At 40.4% G+C, this 22,056-nt stretch overlaps 2 protein-coding genes across 15 annotated transcripts in view; both read left to right on the forward strand.

Annotated features, from left to right (window-relative positions):
- LOC147023351 (uncharacterized) overlaps window positions 1-7,629 on the forward strand; it is a 188,104-nt gene extending 180,475 nt beyond the window's left edge. For all 3 annotated transcript variants that reach the window (XR_015060156.1, XR_015060155.1, XR_015060157.1), the window contains one exon: window positions 3,605-7,629. The gene's annotated coding sequence lies outside the window, so the exon portion shown is untranslated. The remainder of the gene's footprint in view (window positions 1-3,604) is intronic.
- A 5,774-nt stretch (window positions 7,630-13,403) lies between these two features.
- LOC147023354 (uncharacterized) overlaps window positions 13,404-22,056 on the forward strand; it is a 111,455-nt gene continuing 102,802 nt past the window's right edge. For 6 of the 12 annotated variants that reach the window (XR_015060152.1, XM_085888672.1, XM_085888673.1 and 3 more), the window contains exon 1: window positions 14,258-14,358. The gene's annotated coding sequence lies outside the window, so the exon portion shown is untranslated. Of the gene's footprint in view, window positions 13,869-14,257; window positions 14,359-22,056 lie in introns of those variants that run through there. The other 6 variants (XM_085888670.1, XM_085888676.1, XM_085888675.1 and 3 more) reach the window with 6 other exon arrangements.

The following is a 22,056-nucleotide window of genomic DNA, read 5'->3' on the forward strand; positions in this document are numbered from 1 at the left end:
CCAAGGAAGAGGCATATGACGAGCTGTATGAGAAGTTGGATACAAAAGAAGGGGAAAAGGATTTATACCGATTGGCAAGACAGAGGGACCGAGCTGGGAAGGATGTGCTGCAGGTTAGGGTGATAAAGGACGCAAATGGGAATGTGCTGACGAGCGAGGAGAGTGTGTTGAGAAGGTGGATGGAGTACTTTGAGGAGCTGATGAATGAAGAAAATGAGAGAGAGAGATGATTGGAAGAGGTGGAGATAGTGAATCTGGAAGTGGGGTGGATCAGTAAGGATGAAGTGAGGACTGCTATGAAGAAGATGAAAAGTGGAAAGGCGGTTGGCCCAGATGGTATACCAGTGGAGGCATGGAATTGCTTAGGAGAGATGGCAGTGGGGTTGTTAACCAGATTGTTTAATAAAATCTTGGAAAGTGAGAGGATGCCGGAAGAGTGGAGATTAAGTGTACTGGTTCCGATTTTCAAGAATAAGGGTGATGTGCAGAGCTGTGGAAATTACAGAGGGATAAAGTTGTTAAGCCACACCATGAAGTTGTGGGAAAGAGTAGTGGAAGCTAGGTTGAGAGGAGAGGTGACGATCTGTGAGCAGCAATATGGGTTTATGCCAGGAAAGAGCACCACTGATGCGATGTTTGCTTTGAGAATGTTGATGGAGAAGTATAGGGAAGGCCAGAAAGAGTTACATTGTGTGTTTGTGGATTTAGAGAAAGCTTATGATGGGGTGCCAAGAGAGGAGTTGTGGCATTGTATGAGGAAGTCGGGAGTGGTGGAGAAGTATGTGAGGATCGTGCAGGATATGTATGAGGACAGTGTGACAGCGGTGAGGTGTGTGGTAGGAATGACGGACCGGTTTAAGGTTAAAGTGGGATTGCACCAAGGATCGACTCTGAGCCCTTTCCTGTTTGCAATGGTGATGGACAGGTTGATGGACGAGATCAGACTGGAGTCTCCATGGACTATGATGTTCGCGGATGACATCATGATCTGTAGGGAGAGTAGGGAGCAGGTTGAATCGAGCCTTGAGAGGTGGAGGTACGCACTGGAGAGAAGGGGAATGTTAGTCAGTAGGAGTAAGACAGAGTACATGTGCGTAAATGAGAGGTAGGGTAGTGGTATGGTGCGGTTGCAAGGAGTTGAGGTGGGGAAGGTGGATTGGTTTAAATAGTTGGGATCAACTGTCTAAAGTAACGGAGAGTGTGGGAGAGAAGTGAAAAAGAGAGTGCAGGTAGGATGGAGTGGGTGGAGAAGAGTTGCAGGAGTGATTTGTGACAGAAGGGTAGCTGCAAGAGTGAAGGGGAAAGTATATAAGACGGTAGTGAGACCAGCTATGTTGTATGGTTTGGAGGCGGTGGCACTAACAAAAAGACAGGAAGCGGAGCTGGAGGTGGCAGAGTTAAAGATGCTGCGATTCTCCTTGGGAGTGACGAGGATGGATAGGATAAGAAATGAGTATATTAGAGGGACAGCGCAGGTAGGACGGTTTGGAGACAAAGTGAGAGAGGCGAGATTGAGATGGTTTGGACATGTGCACAGGAGGGAAACGGAGTATATCGGGAGAAGGATGTTGAAGATGGAGCCGCCAGGCAGGAGGAGAAGAGGAAGGCCAAAGAAGGGGTTCATGGATGCGGTGAGGGCGGATATGTGGGTGGTTGGAGTGTCAATGGAAGATGTGGAGGATAGAGCGAAATGGAGACGGTTGGTCCGCTGTGGCGACCCCTAACGGGAGCAAGCCAAAAGAGGAAGAAGAAGATGTATATATATATGTATATGTATATATATATGTATATATATGTATATATATATATATATATATATATATATATATATATATATATATATATATATATATATATATATATATAGATATCTATATATATCAGGGGAAAAAATCCTTGATTTCATGGATTAATAGAGGGTAAGAGCTGTCCGTTAAATCACAAAATTTTATATGCACTCAACAATGGCCGAATATACAGTATATATATATATATATATATATATATATATATATATATATATATATATATATATATATATATATATATATATATATATATATATATATATATATATATATATATATATATATATATATATATATATATATATATATATATATATATATATATATATATATATATATATATATATATATATATATATATATATATATATATATATATATATATATATATATATATATATATATATATATATATATATATATATATATATATATATATATATATATATATATATATATATATATATATATATATCTATATATATATATATATATATATATATATATATATATATATATATATATATATATATATATATATATATATATATATATATATATATATATATATATATCTATATATATATATATATATATATATATATATATATATATATATATATATATATATATATATATATATATATATATATATATATATATATATATATATATATATATATATATATATATATATATATATATATATATATATATATATATATATATATATATATATATATCTATATATATATATATATATATATCTATATATATATATATATATATATATATCTATATATATATATATATATATAGATATATATATATATATATATATATATATATATATATATATATATATATATATATATATATATATATATATATATATATATATATATATATCTATATATATATATATATATATATATATATATATATATATATATATATATATATATATATATATATATATATATATATATATATATATATATATATATATATATATATATATATATATATATATATATATATATATATATATATATATATATATATATATATATATATATATATATATATATATATATCTATATATATATATATATATATATATATCTATATATATATATATATATATATATATATATATATATATATCTATATATATATATATATATATATATATATATATATATATATATATATATATATATCTATATATATATATATATATATATATATATATATATATATATATATATATATATATATATATATATATATATATATATATCTATATATAAATGACATTAAACAATCCAGTACAATATTGTCATAAAAGAAAAGCATCTGTAAACAGACTTGGTCCATCGAGGATCAAGCTTGGGCACGGCATGCACATGCATCGACCGGAAGTTAGTCTAGATTCTAGAACAATCGAGACAATTCGAGCTTGTTTTGACCGCGTGGACACAAATCGGCATTTTTGGATTTTGTCCATTGCGACCGAAATCCGTTGGAGCCATTAACAAAGAACGTTTTGCAGGAGCTATGAACAGGAGCCATCAATAAAGACCGGTTCAACGACACCAATGCAGATCCAGGTCCATTAAATTGAGGGCTTACTGTATATGTATTTCAGAAAATTAACATTCCATTTTTACATCAGCTTCAAACAATACACAAAGTGAGAATAATTGCATCCAAATGACATAGCAACTTTAATCAAGCTAATTAAGAATTGTGTTTACAAAGTATAAATATTACATATGTTCTCATTCTTGCAGGTTCGTGATCAATTTCTGAAGAATGGATTCCAGTGATGAAGATTATACAGCCGACGCATCAGAATTTTCACTTCTATTGACTGGAGAACCCAAGATCACAAACGACGCCAAATGTGTTATTCACAAAAAAGTTACAGCCGTAAATCTCAACAAGGCGCGATCTTCATCCATAGCTGTTCCTGATGGTGCTATAAAATTTTGAGTACATGATCTTAATGAACGATTAGTAAATAGTCTTATACCCCCTCCAAACCATGACATACAGTGGCATTCAACTTGCTATGCAACTTACACCAGCAAAGAGAATTTATGCTCTTGCCAAAAGACGTCAAACTTCTTCACCAGGTTTTAAAGGGACGTCACATGCAAGAGCAACTGTTGGACCATCAACGTCGAGCAGGGAATCGAGGTCTATGTCAGTGCCATACTGCCATTTGACTCATACAAGTGCATCTTCTGTAAGAAGAAACTCACAAGAACATCAAGGAATTGAACAAAATGGCAACACCTATTGGCTTGCCAGACTATTAATTATGGATGCTGCAGAATTGCAATGTGATGATGGAATGCTCCTCATCATTTGTGGAGCCAGATAGGATTTGGTGGCTACGGATGTCCAGTACCACAAAGCTTGTTGTGCAACTTACACAAGCAAGTCAAATCTCAAGCACAAAGTCGACAAAGAGAATTCCACACAGAAGAACATATATAACGAAACCTTCAAGGAGCTTGCTTCAAGCCTACAGTATGACTGGGAAGGTGGAAAGACATGGGGGTACTTCTATCGAAGTACTGAAGTTTGTTGGAGCAATGTGGGGTGTTAACTACCAGTCACAAAACACAAAACTTGAAAATGCGCTTCAAGACCAAATGATGGACAAAACATGAGCTTGGGTACTCGAGCTCCGTTTCCCTGAATGGTGTTATGATTTCAGCATACAAACAGGTAACCCATCAACCAGTAGAACTATCTAAGCAGTCACAGCTGATCACTCAATCAGAAAGCACATGCGCAGAGCTTTACAAAGCTGCGAAACTGATCCGATCAAATGTCATTATGTCATGCTTTCCAAAGGTATTTCTTTCCAACCGATAAACATCGCTGACTTTACAAATCAAACTGTAAAGAGTTTGCAGCTGACAGCCTATATTTTCTGCTGCGGTGTATTATCTCTCCAGAAAAGGAAGGGTCAGAGGAATGTCTCATATCAATTGAGTGCAACAACAAAGCAGATGAAAGGCGTATCATCACCATCACCCAGGATATAGTTCATTCTGTATCTCATGGAAGAACGAAAACTCCAAAACATACCAGCTTGACATTGGCAATTTGTCTGGGATCCCAAAGAACATATGAGAACAAAGGATTCCGATTACGAGGGATAAGAACAAATTGAATCGTCATACTTTGTTCATCATCATGATCATCACTACTCTTTTCCAAGCGTTGCTGCTGATGCAGGCTCTTTCAAGGGCAATGCTTGGTGGCTCTGCCGTTGCTTTGTCAATAGTCAGTCATGACAGGAATTTGGAATTTGTTCAAGGGGGTTGATGATAACTTGTTTACTCTTCGCTAAAAAGACACCAATCTAAATCTTCGATATCCACCAACAACCAGGACAGACAGACTAGTCTTCTAATTTAACCTACTTTCCCATCACACTGTGCATACGAAACACCACAGTGACAGTTAGGAGCTGGGTTGAGATTCAAATTGAGGCGAGACAGCTCAAGGTAAAATGAAGAACTCCTCTTACTCATGAAGGCTAACCTTGAGCTCCGTCGGCAGACAGGTACAACAATGAATGGAATCGATAGAACGTTGAGCAGAGTATGCTAACTGCCAGGGGAAGGAAGGAGAAGCTGACGTTTCGGGTACTAGCCATTCGTCAGAGCAACAACAAACAAGAAAACTAGAAGGGCACTCGGTGGAGCGAATTCTTCCTTGTCACACGCCCAACATGTCCACCAAGTTTCATCTGAATCTGTCCACAACTTTTTGAGATATCTTGCATACAAACAGACAAACAGACAGAAAGGAGTGAAAACCTTCGGTGGCCGAGGTAAAGGGCAATCAGAGATTGCAGACCCTTGCCAGGACTTGCTTTGTATGGTGTTTGTGTCGTTTTCTGGAGTGTATTTTGTGTGGTGTTTGTGTACTGGTGTGTTACGTAATTAATAAGACACACACGTAGAACTGCTACTTTATAACTGCTGGTAGTGATGACCGGGTACCAAGACGTCCCGCTTTGATGCAACCCCGCTTTCATCGGACACTTGACCCTGACCAATGACGTTTTTTATTATTATTATTATTATTATTATTCAATTAAATTTGGAATGGGAGTAATATTAATTCAATTCTAATCCAATAGAATATGAAACAGATACAGTCCTGTAGGATGGTTAACTTAATTTGATCATTGTCCAACCACACATTCAGGTGACTGGAAACTGTAAATTGTTGAAAGTTATGATGTGAAACTTTCAAACAAGAAAGTTAATGTTGTTGTTTTCAAATAAGAAAGTTAATGGCATCACCATCCATTCAGCATTTGTTACCTTCGCCGAAGGAAAGGGTATTGCATTTGGGTCCGTTTGTTAATTGGAGAAATTATTTTTTTTTGCCAAGTATGTCGGTCTGTAGTGTTTGTCTGTCTGTTTGTTTATTCGGTTGTCACACCATTTTTCGCCACAGTTTTCAAACAATCGTTCTGAAATTTTTAGTGTTTGTAGGTGACCTGCCAACAAAAGCAATGCTAAATTTTGGTGAAGATCCGAATCCGGATCAGGATCTGAGAATTATTAAAGTTATTCTTTCCCATTGAGCGATGGGACCAACAAGGATATATAGCACAATATCTCAAAAAGTTATGGATGGATTCACACAAAACTTGGTGGACAGGTTGGGAATGCTACCATGAAGAATTGATTCAATTTTGATGAAGATTCGAATGTGGACCCAGATCTGGATCCGAGAGTTATTTAATTTTTTTAAGTGATTATTCACCCATTTAGAGAGAGGACTAAAAAGGTTATTGCATCATATCTCAAAAGGTTATGGACGGATTCGAATGGAACTTGGTGGACATGTTGGGTGTGTGACAAGGACTAATCGATTCGATTTTGGTGAAGATCCGGATCTGGATCTGGATCTGAAAATTTTCAAGTGATTCTTCACCATTGAAAGATCGGGCCAAAATCGATATATACAGTCGTGGCCAACAATATTGGCATCCTTGCAGTTCATTCAAATAATGCACCATTTGTTCCAGAAAATTGTTGAAATTAAAAAATCTTTTGGTATCCACATACAGTGTGTATTTCTTTGGATTGCAGTGGAACAAAACAAAAAAAGCTGAAAAAAAATTACGAAATCTGACCTTAATCTACACACAAATCATACAAATGGCCTGGGCAATATTATTGGCACCTTTCAGAAGTTGTGAAAAAGAATAAGATTTCAAGCAGGTGATTCTCTGTTACTTTGTAATTGAACTCACCTGTGGTGAGTTGCAGGTGCCTGTAATATAAAAAATCATTCATCCAGCCAGTTTGAATGGAGAAAAGGAGTCATTCTGCTGTTTTGTGTCACTGTGTGTACCGCAATGAGCATGGAGAAAAGAAAGAAAACAAGAGAATTGTTTGTGGAGGTCAGATACAAGGTTGTAGTGAAGCATGGACAATCTCAAGGCTACAAGTCCATCTCCATAGACCTTGATGTCCCTGTGTCCACCGTATGTAATGTTATCAGGAACTTTGAGGTCCATGGCACTGGAGCCAACCGCCCTAGACGTAGCCGCAAGAAAGAACTTGATCGAAGATTATAGCGAAGGATTATTTGAATGGTGGAGAAAGCACCTCGATGAACTGTGAAACAGATTCAAGCTGACCTTCAAACACAAGGTACGACAGTTTCAACTCGCACCATCCATCGCCAACTCAATGAAAGGGGTTTCTTTGGTAGGAGACCCAAGAGAACCCCACTGCTGAGAGAGAAAGAGAGAGAGAGAGAGAGAGAGAGAGAGGAGAGAGAGAGAGAGAGAGAGAGGAGAGAGAGAGAGAGAGAGAGAGGAGAGAGAGAGAGAGAGAGAGAGAGAGAGAGAGAGAGAGAGAGAGAGAGAGAGAGAGAGAGAGAGAGAGAGAGAGAGAGAGAGATATATATATATATATATATATATATATATATATATATATATATATATATATATATATGAAAGCCCGACTTGAGTTTTTCAAAACACACCTGGAACAAGCCAAAATCCTTCTGGGAGAATGTTCTGTGGACAGATGAGACCAAATTAGAGCTTTTTGGGAAAGCACATCATCTCTATGTTTACAGAAAACAAAATGAAGCCTTCAAAGAAAAGAACACCTTTCCTACAGTCAAACATGGAGGAGGTTCAGTGATATTTTAGGGTTGTTGTGCTGCCTCTGGCACTGGGTGCCTTGAATATGTGCATGGCATCATGAAATCAGATTACCAAAGAATTTTGGAGCACAATGTTCAACCCGGTGTCAGAAAGCTGGGTGTCCGTTGAAGGCCATGCGTCTTGCAGCAGGACAATGACCCCAAACACACTTCAAAAAGCACCCAGTAATGGTTCAAGACAAAACGCTGGACTGCTCTGGAAGTGACCAGCAATTAGTCCAGATCTAAATCCCATTGAACACTTGTGGGCAGATCTGAAAACAGCAGTTGGGAGAAGGCACCCTTCAAATCTGGGAGAACTGGAGCAGTTTGCAGAAGAAGAGTGAGCCAAACTGCCAGCAGAGTGGTGGAGGAAGCTCATTCATCGCTATACGAAGCGTTTAACTGCAGTTATTTTGTCCAAAGGCTGTAATACCAAATATTAAGTCTCGGGTGTTAATAATTTTGTCAATGCCATTTCTTTTTATTTTCTGATATAAAATGATATATTAAGTTCTGAATGAAAAACAAAGGTTCTGTAATATTAACAGTGAAATAAAGGATTGTGGAGACAAAATACTTTTGGCAATTTCAACTTATTTTCAGAGAAAATTGTGAGTTATTTGAAAGAAATGCAAGGGTGACAATATTTTTTGCCACGACTGCAGCACAATATCTCAAAAGGTTACAGATGGATTCACACAAAACTTGGTGAACAGGTTGCGAATGCCACGAGGAAGAATTGATTCAATTTTGGTGAAGATCCGAATCCAGATCTGGAAGTTGTGGATGGATTCGGACGAAACTTGGTGGACATGTTACGTGTATGATAAGGATGAATCGTCGGATTTGGTAAGACCCCTTAGACTCTTTAGACCCGTTAAACCCGTTATGGCTCTAAAACCCTATAAACCCCTTTACATTGCTAAGACACTGGAAACCCTTGAGAATATTAGACCCCTGTATACCCCAACCGAGTACCATCCCGTTTCACTAAGTGTCACTGCATGAATGATTTTTACTTGTTTGTCTGATTGTTTGTGTGTTTGTCCGCACAGAACTTTCATGCTTTTTCTCTGCAACCACTTGTCAGATTGAGACGAAATTTTCACCATTGGTGCGACTACTCATGTAGAATGCTTCAATGATAATAATGATATCGTAGGCCACGTGTTGGGGCAGCCATGTTGGAAAAACTGAAAAACTTTGGACCTTTGTATCTCTGAAACCGCAAAAAGGAAATAATTGAAACTTGGCACACGGCAAGTACTCCTCATGGGGAATAAGTTTGATTTCTATGACATCATAGGTGCCTTCGTTATGACGTCATAATTGCATATGCAGAATGCTACATCTGATTGGTATGAAAATTTTTGAGGGTCATTTCAGGATAAAATGGTCCACAGAAAAAAAAAATTGACGACATAATTGATCACGTGATTCGGCAGCCATATTGTTTAAAAAAAGAAAAAAATCTTCTCCAAAGTGGCTGAACAGATCGAGGCGAAACGTTACACGTATGACCATCAATCCATGAGGAACGAAAGGTTCACACATATTATGATGTCATAGGTGACATGGCTTGGCAGCCATATTGGATTTACCCTAAAACCCATAAATATCTTCTCCAGAATGGCTGGAGAGATCGAGGGGAAATTTCATCAAAATGTTCGCCAAGTCTTGCGTGTACAAGTTTTTGAAGGAATAATTGATAGGACACATGGTTTGGCAGCCATATTGAATTGAAGAAAAATATTAAATAATGTTTTCTCTGGAACCGCTTAATCGACTGATGTGAAACTTCACAATTATGATCTCGCCGTAATGGGAATTACAATATGTAAACTTCGACTTCATTGGATACATTGTCTGACAGTCAGTATTATTTAATTTTTTGATGTGGATTCTTTTTGATTTTTTAATTTTTTTGACCACCATAATTAAAAATAAATTTTAATTTAATAATTAAAAGTTTCACTTGGCTGTGCCTGGATGGGTTTGAGGGTAGAGGAGTAGCAGCTGAAATGCGAATCCTATCTCCTGATGACTTCATCTTTGCTTTTTGCTTGTTCGGGTTCCTTCTCATGACTCCAATGCTGGACTGTACCGATTTGGTCTTCTATTTGATTTTAATTGTATTTATTTTAATCTTATTCTGAATTCAATTGAATAGTAACAAAAAAACGTCAATAGTCAGGGCCAGGTGTCCAATCAAAGCGGGATGTCTTGGTACCTGGTCATCACTGCCAGCAGTAAAAGAAGCAATTCTAATTATGTTTTTTTTATTAATTACGTAACACACGAGTACACAAACACCACATAAAATACACCACTCAAAACTACACAAACACCACACAAAACAAGTCCTGGCGAGTGTCTGCAATCTCTGATTGTTCTTTTTCTTGTTCTTCTCATATAATGTTGTTGTCATTTTTTCCTTTAATGAATGTTTTATTTTCCTAAAGCTTTGGAAGTGTGAAGGTCATCCAGCTTTCGATAGCCACAATGAGTTGGACGTTAAATTTGTACAGTTCTCTTCTTTTATCACTTAAATTGCTGTAATTTCTTTCTTTGTTTGTGTCCGTGTATGAAGACTACATATATTATGACCAAGTTGACAGTTGTACACACATTTTTAGTTTTGTAATATTCTGTGTGACGTATTTCTGAATTATTATTACTGCCAGCACCATTGCCATTGCTTTATGCAATGCTTTTTCTGATGTATTTTGATATTTGCACTAATGTTTTGCTTTTTTAGCTGTAAATAATTTTACTTGAAGCACTATGGTGTCTTTAAGTGTGTTTGTCACATTGTTTAAATAAACAGAAAGCTGAGGTTGCATCGACTGCTGTATTATTTTGCGTGGTATTCTTAACTTCATCCACATATGTGACTTTTTATTCCCTCTACCACTAAAGGTGGATGTTTTCACCCTTGTCTGTCTGTTTGTTTGTTTGTGAACAGGATATCTCAAAAAGATTTGGAGGGATTCGGACGAAATTTATTGGAGAGCTTGGGTATGTGACCTGGACGAAATGTATATATTTTGGTGAAGATCCGAATCCGGATCTGGATCTGAGAATTTTCTTACTTGCTTCTTCACCAATGAGAGATCGGGCCAAAAACGACAAATATCAGGATATCTCAAAAAGCTATGGTCGGATTCAGACGAAACTTTGTGGATGAGTTGGTTAGTTAACAATTACAAGCTGATTATATTTTAGTTCAGGTCTGAATCCAGATGCGGCATATCATTGGGATACCAATCATAAACTAATCAGCTTGACAGAGGTGTACGCTTTATCAAGTGCCTTTCTGGTTTCCAAATGAACTGTCCATATTGATCATTAAATAATGGATTTTATCAACTTGAAGCTCATAAATGCATGTTAACTGTGGTGGGAAGTGAGGTGCAGATGAGGTTTTCAGTGTTTGCCGTTTGCCAGAGGAAAAGAGGGAAGGTTGATGTCAAAGCTGTTTCCTGTCACATACATGGGGTGTCAATATAAGGTTAACCACTTCAAAACATTATTAACCCAAACACTGAGTAGCAAAACAAAAAATTAACTCAGAAAATGAAAGTCAAATCGTGGAGAAATGAAACTCATTGTGCATTAATGCGCTTATAGTTGAGGTGTTCGATGTGAGTATCTCCACGCTCACAACATGCATTCACATGAACTGTGAAGTTTTCAATGACGTTTCTGCAAGTTTTCATGGTTCCTCTCTGCACATAAGGTTCAACTGCTGCCTTCAGATCAGGTTCAAGTCTGCGGTGTTCCTTGTACATGTTACTCTTACAAGTTCCCCAGAGGAAAAAAATCCAGCGGATTGAGGTCGGGGCTGTGTGGAGACAATTCATTTTCCATACACAAACTGAGAACTCGTCTGAATTTTTGACGCAGAAAGGTAATTCTTTTGTTGGCTGTATGCGGGATCGCACCGGCTTGCATGAACTACTGTCGCCGGAGGGCTGCAGTGCCCATCGATTGTTTCAAATCTTCGTAAAATGTGTTGACAATCGACCGGTGTCGTTCTTGATTGATGGTGACCTTCCATTCCATTTTTGATTTTAAATGCAAAAACTCAATGCTTTTAAAACTTCCCAAAGTTACACATGACAGGCTTCAATGCAGTTTTGAATAAACTCACGACGTTCAAGTCAGCAACTTATCTCATGTACCCCGTTCTTAATAAAACCCCAACAGCATATGAAGTGGTGTTAAAGTCAGTTTTGTGGTCACGTTCAAAGCAGGCTCTGTTGCCATGACAAGTTTACATGGAGTGACATCCAACTGGGCAGTTGCGTTACGAATCCCCAAAGAGTGATTTTCGTACCACCGAAGCCAGCAGATGAATCCGAGTCCACTCTCACCCAAAAGGACCACACTGTAGACCAGCAGTGCCGTGAGATGAGGATGAACTTGGCTTTTGCTTTGTCGATATGTCCAGAGAGGATTCATCTGCTTGGACGTCAGCTCTGTGACACCAGCAGGATAAAGTCATCTGCTGGGATGTTAGCTTTGTGAGAGATGCGACAGGGAAAGCAAGAGACCGATTGCATTGGACAAGCCGGCTTTCAACAAGAGGAAGGAATTGTTGAGAAGGACTTTGAATAACTGGCTGAAGAAGAAAATGGTGTAGACCTCTTAGTTTAGAGTATTGTTTGTTTGAAGCAGAGACTTGACGTTTGGAAAACAGGATATCAAGAGGTTCAAAGAAGCTTTTGAAATATGGTCTTATAGACCATTCCATGCTTTAACTACTTTCTGAGTGAAAGACCCTTGCTATATTACCGTCTTAACTCTTCTCTTCCTTACTCGCAGGCGATGGTCCCTGTTCCTGTCATTGTCTATTCTGCTGAAGAACTCTTCTGCCCTAATTTCATCCCTGCCCTTCATTATCTAAAACATCTCGACCTGTGCTACTGCCTCAACTACTGCTTGCCCTTGTTACCACCTCAACCACTGCTTGCCCTTGTTACCGCCTCAACCACTGCTTTCCATTGTTACCGCCTCAACCACTGCTTGCCATTGCTACCCCCTCACAACTGCCTGCCCTTGCTACCCTCTTACCACTACCTGTCCTCGCTTCCCCTCACTACTGTCTGCCCTTACTACCCCCTCATAACTGCCTGCCCTCACTACCACCTCATCACTGCCTGGTCTCGCTAAACTGTCCCCCTTCCCTCTGACAGCATTTTGGGCGAATTGTTTTTTTTACATTGTTGAGGTTCTTGGAAGAGCAAGTACACTGAACGGATCAGGACGCAACAGGACAGAAGAAACAGCAGAGAGCGGCAGGAGGGGGGGGGGCATCAACAGCAGAGCTGAAGGGCATGGCATGACGGAGGGAAAGCCAAACAAGCAATGGATGGGGGGGGGTAGGAGAGTACCCATGAGGTGGACAAGATGGATACAGAAGGATACTCCTCGAAGAGAAAACTGGAAAAACAATGATGAAGCCGTTTTGAGCTTCACCCTTTGTCGCAGCAAAAGTGGACCAAGTCCTGACTGAACACAAAAACTTTTTAACACTGCACCAACAAGGGAGTGGTTCCAATGGTGTTGAAAGAACAAAGACACCCAAGGTATCTTAAAAATTCATCATCAACAACACATCACAGGGCATGATGCCAATGTTACCAATTTCTTCAGCTGCAGCTGAGCGATCATTCGGCCGGTAACATGAACCACCTTCGCTCCACAATGACTGGAGAACAACTTCTGGGCCGCCATTGCTGATCGCCATTGAGGAGGATCTTGTACCAGGAGTTCACTACTCGAACTCATGGGTGATTGACGCAGCTTTGCCAGGAGACACAAAAGGTGGAAAGGCTTCATGTTCAGGTGAGTTGAAAATTGATTTTGTATTCATTTCCCGTGTAAATAATGCCATATCACACATCTATAGATTGTTGAGACATAGAAAATTTCCATAGACGGCAGAATGAATGTACAGTGCTCGTTCCCTAACGGTTTTATTTTACCTCAGCCGAGGTAGTTCACGGTTGGGAACAATGAGGGGAACAAATGGCCAAATTCACACGCATCCCGGGCTGACACACATAATTAATGCAGGATTTTGGAGGGATCGAGAGGGCTGCGAGGGCGATGGGTCAGCAATGTAGCGTCTCAAATGATGACTATTTGGAGAGTGTTTTCAAACCGTTAATGCGTGCATGTTGACGTATTGTTGCGGAGGAAGGGAAATCGGTCGTTGGGGCGGGGTGGGGGTGGGGGGACGGAGACGTGCTGACGTCATCGCGCACGAGGTTCGCCCCACAGTTGTGCGCATGCGCTGTGCGCGTTTTCAGCTGTGTGAAATGGCGACCGTGAGGTATGTTCGTGGTGTTTTAAACATGTGGGGATTTCGAGGTAACATCGAATCTGGAATCTGATGGGTTTTTCTGTAAATTGTTTGCGCTGTGAGTGGACTGTTGATGGTTCTGTGTGGATTATATCCATTAATTCGGCTCGTTGGAATGCGTGTTCGATATTACGTGCCGCCGTTGCCTCACGTACCGGTTTAGTTTTTCTGTACGAACGTACGTTTTTAATGTAACATTCTGTTTCAATGTTCTCCATCTTATCTTTTCGGTTCATTCACGGACAAACGTGGTTTTGTTTCGTCTTGCGGGGAAATGGCTGTCGTGGACTGCACCGGCCTTTGGCCTATCTAGTCTTGGTTTGTTTGTACGGGTTGTTGTCCTGGTCCAAAAGTCCGTCGGCAGGCCCTTCGATCACTACTCGTCCCTCCATAGGGGACCGAAAGATGGCTGTCTCGTCCGCTAGCATCGGTTGATGGACGTGAAGTGTAAACGTTTCGCGGTATCTTTCGAGAAGAGGACGAACGGCTCGGCTTGAACCAACGTCGGTGATGTTTTATTTAAATCGTTCGAGCTGCAACGTCCGCTCTGAGTCTGCGAGGTCAACGGTTCACATGTCGAACTGTCTCGGCTAATCTGCTTAAGGACATCTATTTATTACGTGCGCACACCTTGTTGGGTGTGTTTTGCGTGGAGGGTTTTCTGAATTTACACGTTGCTGACGCTTTGCATTTGCGTACGTAATAAATAGATGAGCCGGTGTGTGTGTGTGTGTGTGTGTGTTTGTGCGCGCGCGCTGTCTTTAGGTCATGCTCTTCGAGCATGACCTAATAATATTGGTGTTGAGAGGTGACGATCCGTCCGTCCGTCCGTTCACAATGAAGTTGAAGCAGGAGATCTGATCATTAGTGATCCTGATAGAGGTCGATGAGGCGTACACGATGGTATGACTTTCGAGGTCACCGAAGGTCAAGGTCACGAGGCCTTTGAAGTTGCGAAAATGACGATTTTCAAATTCTATCTCCTCCTACATTTCTCAAGCGATCTTGAATTTGATCGTGGCATATAAATCTATGGGACAATATCCAAATTTTGTCAGGCTGGATTTTCGATATTCACTTTCATCTTCACGTCACGTGACGTCAAAGTTTGCAAAAACTGCCCTACCTTCAGGAGGCTATATATTTTCTCTCAGAGATGACTGTCACTCCCTCACATGGGTAATTTTTTTATATAGTTTTTTTATGCCTCCGCACCAAGGGTGCTGGAGTTTCTGGGTTGTCCGTCCGTCCGTTCGTCCGTCCAGATTTTCGTTTACGCGATAACTCGAGAAGCAAATTGTAGAATTTCATCAAACTTTGGTACAAAGGTAAAGTTAGATGGGGCAATTAAGTGATTAGATTTTGGGCCAGATGTGATAAAGGTCAAGGTTAAACTCTGAAATTTTACTGTTTATGCCCTCACTCAAGAAATATTGGACCGAATTTCATCAAACTTTGGTAAAAAGGTAAAGTAAGATGGGGCAATTAAGTGATTAGATTTTGGGCCAGATGTGATAAAGGTCAAGGGTCAAATATATCAATACTCAAGTGTTTGTGCGGGAGAGCGGAGGTATACCCGTTGACTGTGCGCAGTCGAATTACTCTAGATTAATGTTAATCTGAGGCTCAGAATTGAGAAAGAAGCTTATACTTGGATCACTTGCAACACAAACGCAATAGAACACAAGTAAATTAGACGCAGGTAGGAGCGATTCAGCCCATCACGCCTGCGCCGCATCAACACCGCACCAATTTATCAACAACAGATCAAAACTGGGACACTCTGTGGAGCGCACACCTCCGCCCCGTGATGTCTGATCCATGAGAACATATCTGGTCCAATGCGTTTTTGAGATATAATGCTACAAGTCGTTTTTGGCCCGATCTCTCAATGGTGAAGAATCACTTAAATTCGGTCACGTGGGCTGGCAATCATATTGGATCAAAAAAAAAACAAACCCCAAAAACAAGATTTGGCTCGCACCAAATCCTCAAGACTGTGTGGGGAATGTATTCGATGAATACCATCTGGTTTTGTAAAATTAAAAAAATTCTATCCAGGGGAGCGGGCAAGGGCGTAGACCGTCTCGGGTTAAAAATACGTCAACCACGCAGCACCCCTTGATGAGACCTCCCACAAACAACACTTTGCACGCAATCGCCCATCAATGCTCAGGATACCAAAAAGTCCTGTTAACATCCCGATACCCCTTTATCTCCAAAACTTCCAGGTACCTGTCCAATTCCAATTTAAACTTATCTGCTGTTTCTGCTGCCACCACCTTTCCAGGGAGGCCATTCCATGCATTAATTACTCTCTGAGTAAAAGTCCCAGGTCTTACTCCAGTCTTAATTCTCTTCTTTACTCTCAGGCTATGGCCCCTGGTCCTGTCTGTATACTCTGTTGAATAATTCATCTGCACTGATTTTATCTATACCCTTCATTATCTTAAACATCTGTCATATCTCCTTGAAACCGCCTCCTTTCTAGTGTATAAAGCCCTGTCCCCTTCAGCCGCTCCTCATAGCCGAGTCTAGCTAGGCCCGGCATCGATCTAGTCACCCTGCACTGAACCCTCTCAATCACATCTATGTCCTAACGGAACTGTGGTGACCAAAACTGCATACAATATTCTACCTGTGGCTTCCATAACTTCCTGTACAATGTTAATAGCACCTCTTTTGATTTATAAATGATCCCCCTCCAAAAACAACCTAAAACCCGATTTGCTTTACCGATAGCTGCCTGGCATTGTGCTGCCTGCTTACCTCCCTTATCTATTACCACCCCCAAATCCTTCTCCTGTGTGACATGCTCCATAATTACCCCTTGCATCCTGTAATCTCTATTTTCATTGTTCTTTCCCATCCCCTTACACTGTCTCAGGTTTGTTTATTTATTAACCTCCGCCATCGAAGATGGATGGAGGTTACTGTTTTCACCCCTGTCTGTTTGTTTGTGAACAGTATTACGGAAAAACTCCTGGACGGATTTCGACGAAACTTGGTGGGGGGGATTAGGTATGGTCCATACCAAGGATCATGCCATTAGATTTTGGACTTGGTCCAAAAAAAACCAGAAAATTTTGCAACTTTTTTTTTCAAAAAAAATTCGATTTTATTTGAAAAATATTTGATTTTTTTTTTTTTTGCATTTCTACATGTTTTAAGTGATTTCCAACCCCCAAAAAAATTTGTTAGAGAAAAAAAGAACAGATTTTGCAACTTTTTTTTCAAAAAAATTTCGATTTTATTTTTTGGCATTTCTACATGCGCGTCGATCTAGTTTACTTTATTCAATCGTGGTTCAGGAGAGTCTGATCCGTTTTGACCTACAATGAATAGGGCAAAAAAATTAACTACAGGGGAGCACTCGGTCGAGTGCAAAACCTGCGTGACCCAGCAGTATTGGCGGCGGAGGTTTTGCACTCGACCGAGTGCTCCCCTGTAGTTAATTTTTTTGAATACCTTGTTGAGGCTTGTGTGAGAGCGAACACACAACACACAGCAAGGGGGGCATGAGATGAGGGGTGGGAATGGGAAGGACAAAACAGTGGGGAACAGAGACATTAGGAGATCTGTGGCAGGGAGAGGGATGGGGTGGGGAACATGGGGAATACAAGATGGACATTACAGGGACTTTCAGGAAGGAAATCAGGGAATTTGAAGGAGGTGGGTTTGGGGTGAATTAGCGGTGGGAGAAAAGATCGAGGATTTGGATGGGGGATAAGAGGTGATGGTGAACAGCTGTTTTGAAGGCCTGGAGGGAAGAATGGGATTGAATAGAGTGAGGGATTTTATTCCAACGGCGGGAAAAAAAGAGGAATGAAAGAGTGAAGGTGAGCAGTGATTCGTGATTTTGGTAGTTTTACCATAAGGGGGTTGTTGGCGGACCTTGAGCGCCCTGGGGAAATGTGGTGGGGACAAATCGCAGAGAGAGCAGGGGGGCAAGGCTGGAGGACAGACGGTAGAAGACAGAAAGACCACCGACCAGCCTGTGGTGAGAGAGTGAGAGGCCCAAAGACTCAGCCTCATTGCGGGAGATGCCAATGATCTGAAATGCCTTGGTTTCCACGGCGTGAAGCCGAGAAAGGTGGGAGGCAGGAGCACCAGCCCAGAGGGGAGAGCAGTACTAAATCAGGCTGTGGACAAAGAGCAGTACTCCATCAGGTTAAATTCCATCTGCCAATCTTTTGCCCAATCTATGCAAGTATCAATACTTTCCTGTATCTGATCACCACCCCCACTGCTATCTACCTTCCCTCCAAGCTTTGTGTCATCTGCAAATTTGGAAAGCCTACTCTTTACCCCATTATCCAAATCGTTGATGTAAATAATGAATAGTAATGGTCCGAGTACTGATCCTTGAGGTACCTCGCTACTTACATTCTCCCAGCAAGACATCCTCCCACTCACGACTCTTTGCTTCCTATCACAAATCCAGTTTGCAATCCAATTAGATACCTGACCAGCTACTCCACAAGACCTCACTTTGGCTAACAACCTCCAATGTGGTACCTTATCAAATGCCTTCTTAAAGTCAACATATACTATGTCCACTGCCTTTCCCTCATCCACCCAATCAGACACTGCTTCATAGAACACTAAAAGATTTGTAAGACAGGAACTACCTTGGGTAAACCCATGCTGACTACCCTTAATTAGTTTGTATTTGTTTAAATGGTTCCTCATCTGGTCCTGAATTAATGTCTCCAACACCTTCCCCACAACTGAAGTCAAACTAACAGGTCTATAGTTTCCCAATTCTTCTCTGGATCCTTTCTTAAATAATGGTGTTACATTTGCTACTTTCCAATCCTCTGGTACCTGTCCTGACTCCAGGGAACTATTGGAAATATCTGTTAACATCTCGCTTAAGGCCCTATCATACCTTGACGATTTAGCCAACGTATGCCTGACGTATGCAAAATTGGTCTAAAACGCCGGCACACGTAGAATACGTTATGGGTAAGTTTGTATACGTTAAGAGCACACTGAAAAACACTGCCATACGTCGTAGTATGCTGGCTTTCATCATTGTACTTTGCGGTTGTCCTCAAATTTTAGCATGCTTGAAATTTTTCGACGTATGCCGGCGTATGACTCACACGTTCCGCTACGCTGGCCATAAGTTGTAGGCACATTATGCGATCGTTGACACACGTCGACACACGTTACTTGTAAGTTACTCATAAGTTGAAACACGTCGAGGTAATGCTTAGCGTACCCAAAACTTATTTCTAACCTATGTGGCCTAAGTCACATTTGCTCTACGGCGAGGATACGGCAGCCGTACGCCCTCTGAATTGACAGAAACGTGCGGCGGCCGCAGAGTTTCTGCGGTGGCCTCAGGGTGGCCCTACGCCGTTTGGCTATCTTTTACAGGCCGTAGGGGTCGCCGTGGAATTATAATGCGGAGTTATAAATTTTTTCATTTCTACGTTCGCCATAGCAATTCGACAAGCCGGAAAAAAAAAAAACGGTAAATAAAATAATGAACCCACTCGTTCCCTTCCGTCTGGCCGCACGTTCGCCTTAGGTCTCCCCTGCGGTCGCCTTGCGGGCACCTTGCGTCTGCCTTGAAAATTCTATGGCCGCCGCAGGGCCCCCTTAAGGTCACCGTGCGACATCAAATCAAAGACCGTACGACACCCCCACGTTTTCGGTTTCCACAATTACTAAATACGCCGTGCGGCTCCCCGAAAAATAAAAACATATGTGACTGCTACATTGTGTGACCGTGGAAGTAATGCGGCCGCCGTATAATTGCTCGTGGCCATAGATTTTGGAGACCCCACGGCCGCCGTGGCAAATGTGACTGAGGCCTGAGTAACGTGCTTTGAACCTATGTGTAACGTACCTCCAACGCATATTGACGTATGTAGACGTATTTGATTGATGTCTTCCAGATGACCACAGAACTTACTGAACGTGTTTCTAATTTACAGCTACCGTATAATGACGTATTGGCAGCGTTTAAAAAAAAAACAACAATAACTTCCGATATTTTGTCACGTGCCGTTACGTCATGTCCGATTGCCTCTTCCGTTTGCTCATGTCTTATTCTTAGTTCCTCCTCTGTGAATATTTTCTGTTTGAGGATATTGTCACGTCGACGTCGAAACTTAAAAGCAAATGTCCGAATATATTTTAAAATTCGTGACAGACTAAAAAAATAATAATAATAAGATAAAAAACAACAACAACTTCAGATATTTCGTCACGTGCCTTCATGGAGCCAAGGAGAAAAAAAGAAAATGTGCCTTGATGGAGAAAATAAGTTTCGGATATGCTAAACATTACCTCGACGTGTTTCGACTTGTGAGTAACTTACAAGGAACTTGTGTCGACGTGTGTCAACGATCGCATATTGTGCCTACAACTTATTCCCAGCGTAGCGGAACGTGTGAGCCATACTGCGAGTACGTCGTAAAATTTACAGCATGCTTGAAATTTCACGACTTACTAAACGTACCACGAAATATGATGGCGTACTTCATCGTTTTTCAGCGTGCTCTTAAGGTATACACAACTTACCCATACCGTTTTAGACACATTTTTCATAGGTCAGCATACGCTGGCTAAATCGTCAAGGTGTGACTGCGTGGTTGACACTTCCATTTCTCAGGCGGTTATGATTTAAATCGGCGTGCGGCAGCTTTTTAACAGGCTACGCCACGAGTTTGGCGGCGATACGTGCAGCGCGCTATGCCGAAGTTAAACTATCGTTGGGCATAGGTTGTGAACGCCAACAACAGGCGAAGCATTCGTTGGTATAAGTTATCTATAAGACAACGAAACGTTCTGTGCCCGTTACTAATATGTTATGCATACGACCAACACGTTATGATTACGACCAAAACTTTAAAAAAACATCAAAATTTCAGCGTACGCCAACGTTTTACATACATTTTTATACGTTGCCATTGCTGGCTAAATCGTCAAGGTGTGACAGCGCCTTTACCTGTTCAGCCACCTCCATTCCACTGATCGGGGGGACACTTGCTTTTTGCGGATTCTGATGGCTATTAACCTTATAAAATGGGGGGGCCAAAGTTCTCCACGGAGATTCCTGCAGTATTTTTTTTTCTCGCCATCCAAAATTCGGGTAATTCCAGCCCAAACGGTCATTTTGGTGTCTGAAGGCAAATTCAGCTGCCAATATCCACAGACATTGACATCACTCATGCGTAAGATTTTCAGAACACGTTATCATTGGTATAGTGAACGTATTCCAGAGAGTTCTCCAAACTGCTGCACCTGGTTTCTTCTAGGGGATCCTCAAAAAATGGCGATTTCGTTAAAATGTGTCGGTTTGAAGTGTCTGGGAACCAACTTTGGACGTCGATATCTACTGTTCTGAAATGCGCACACGCACCGAACTGCCTTGACTTGTTATCATCTGTATTGTGAACGCATTATGGAGAGTTCTGAAGGCTGCTGCATCTGGTTTCATCTGGGAGGGGGGGGGGTCTTCCAAAAATGGCGAAATTCGTTAAAATGGATCATTTTTCTGGTATATTGTGAACAAAAATTTTCGTTCAATAATTGCCTTTGACATCACGAGTGCTCAAAACTAGGTAATACACAATGGTAGTACAACAGAAAGAACACATAAGATAAATTAATACAGATTAAAACCGATATAAAAACTTTTATTATCGATAA

This window comes from Eptatretus burgeri, chromosome 7 (genome assembly GCF_056783735.1).
Source record: "Eptatretus burgeri isolate ZD-2024b chromosome 7, Ebu_testis_v1, whole genome shotgun sequence".
Taxonomy (NCBI): Eukaryota; Metazoa; Chordata; class Myxini; order Myxiniformes; family Myxinidae; genus Eptatretus; species Eptatretus burgeri.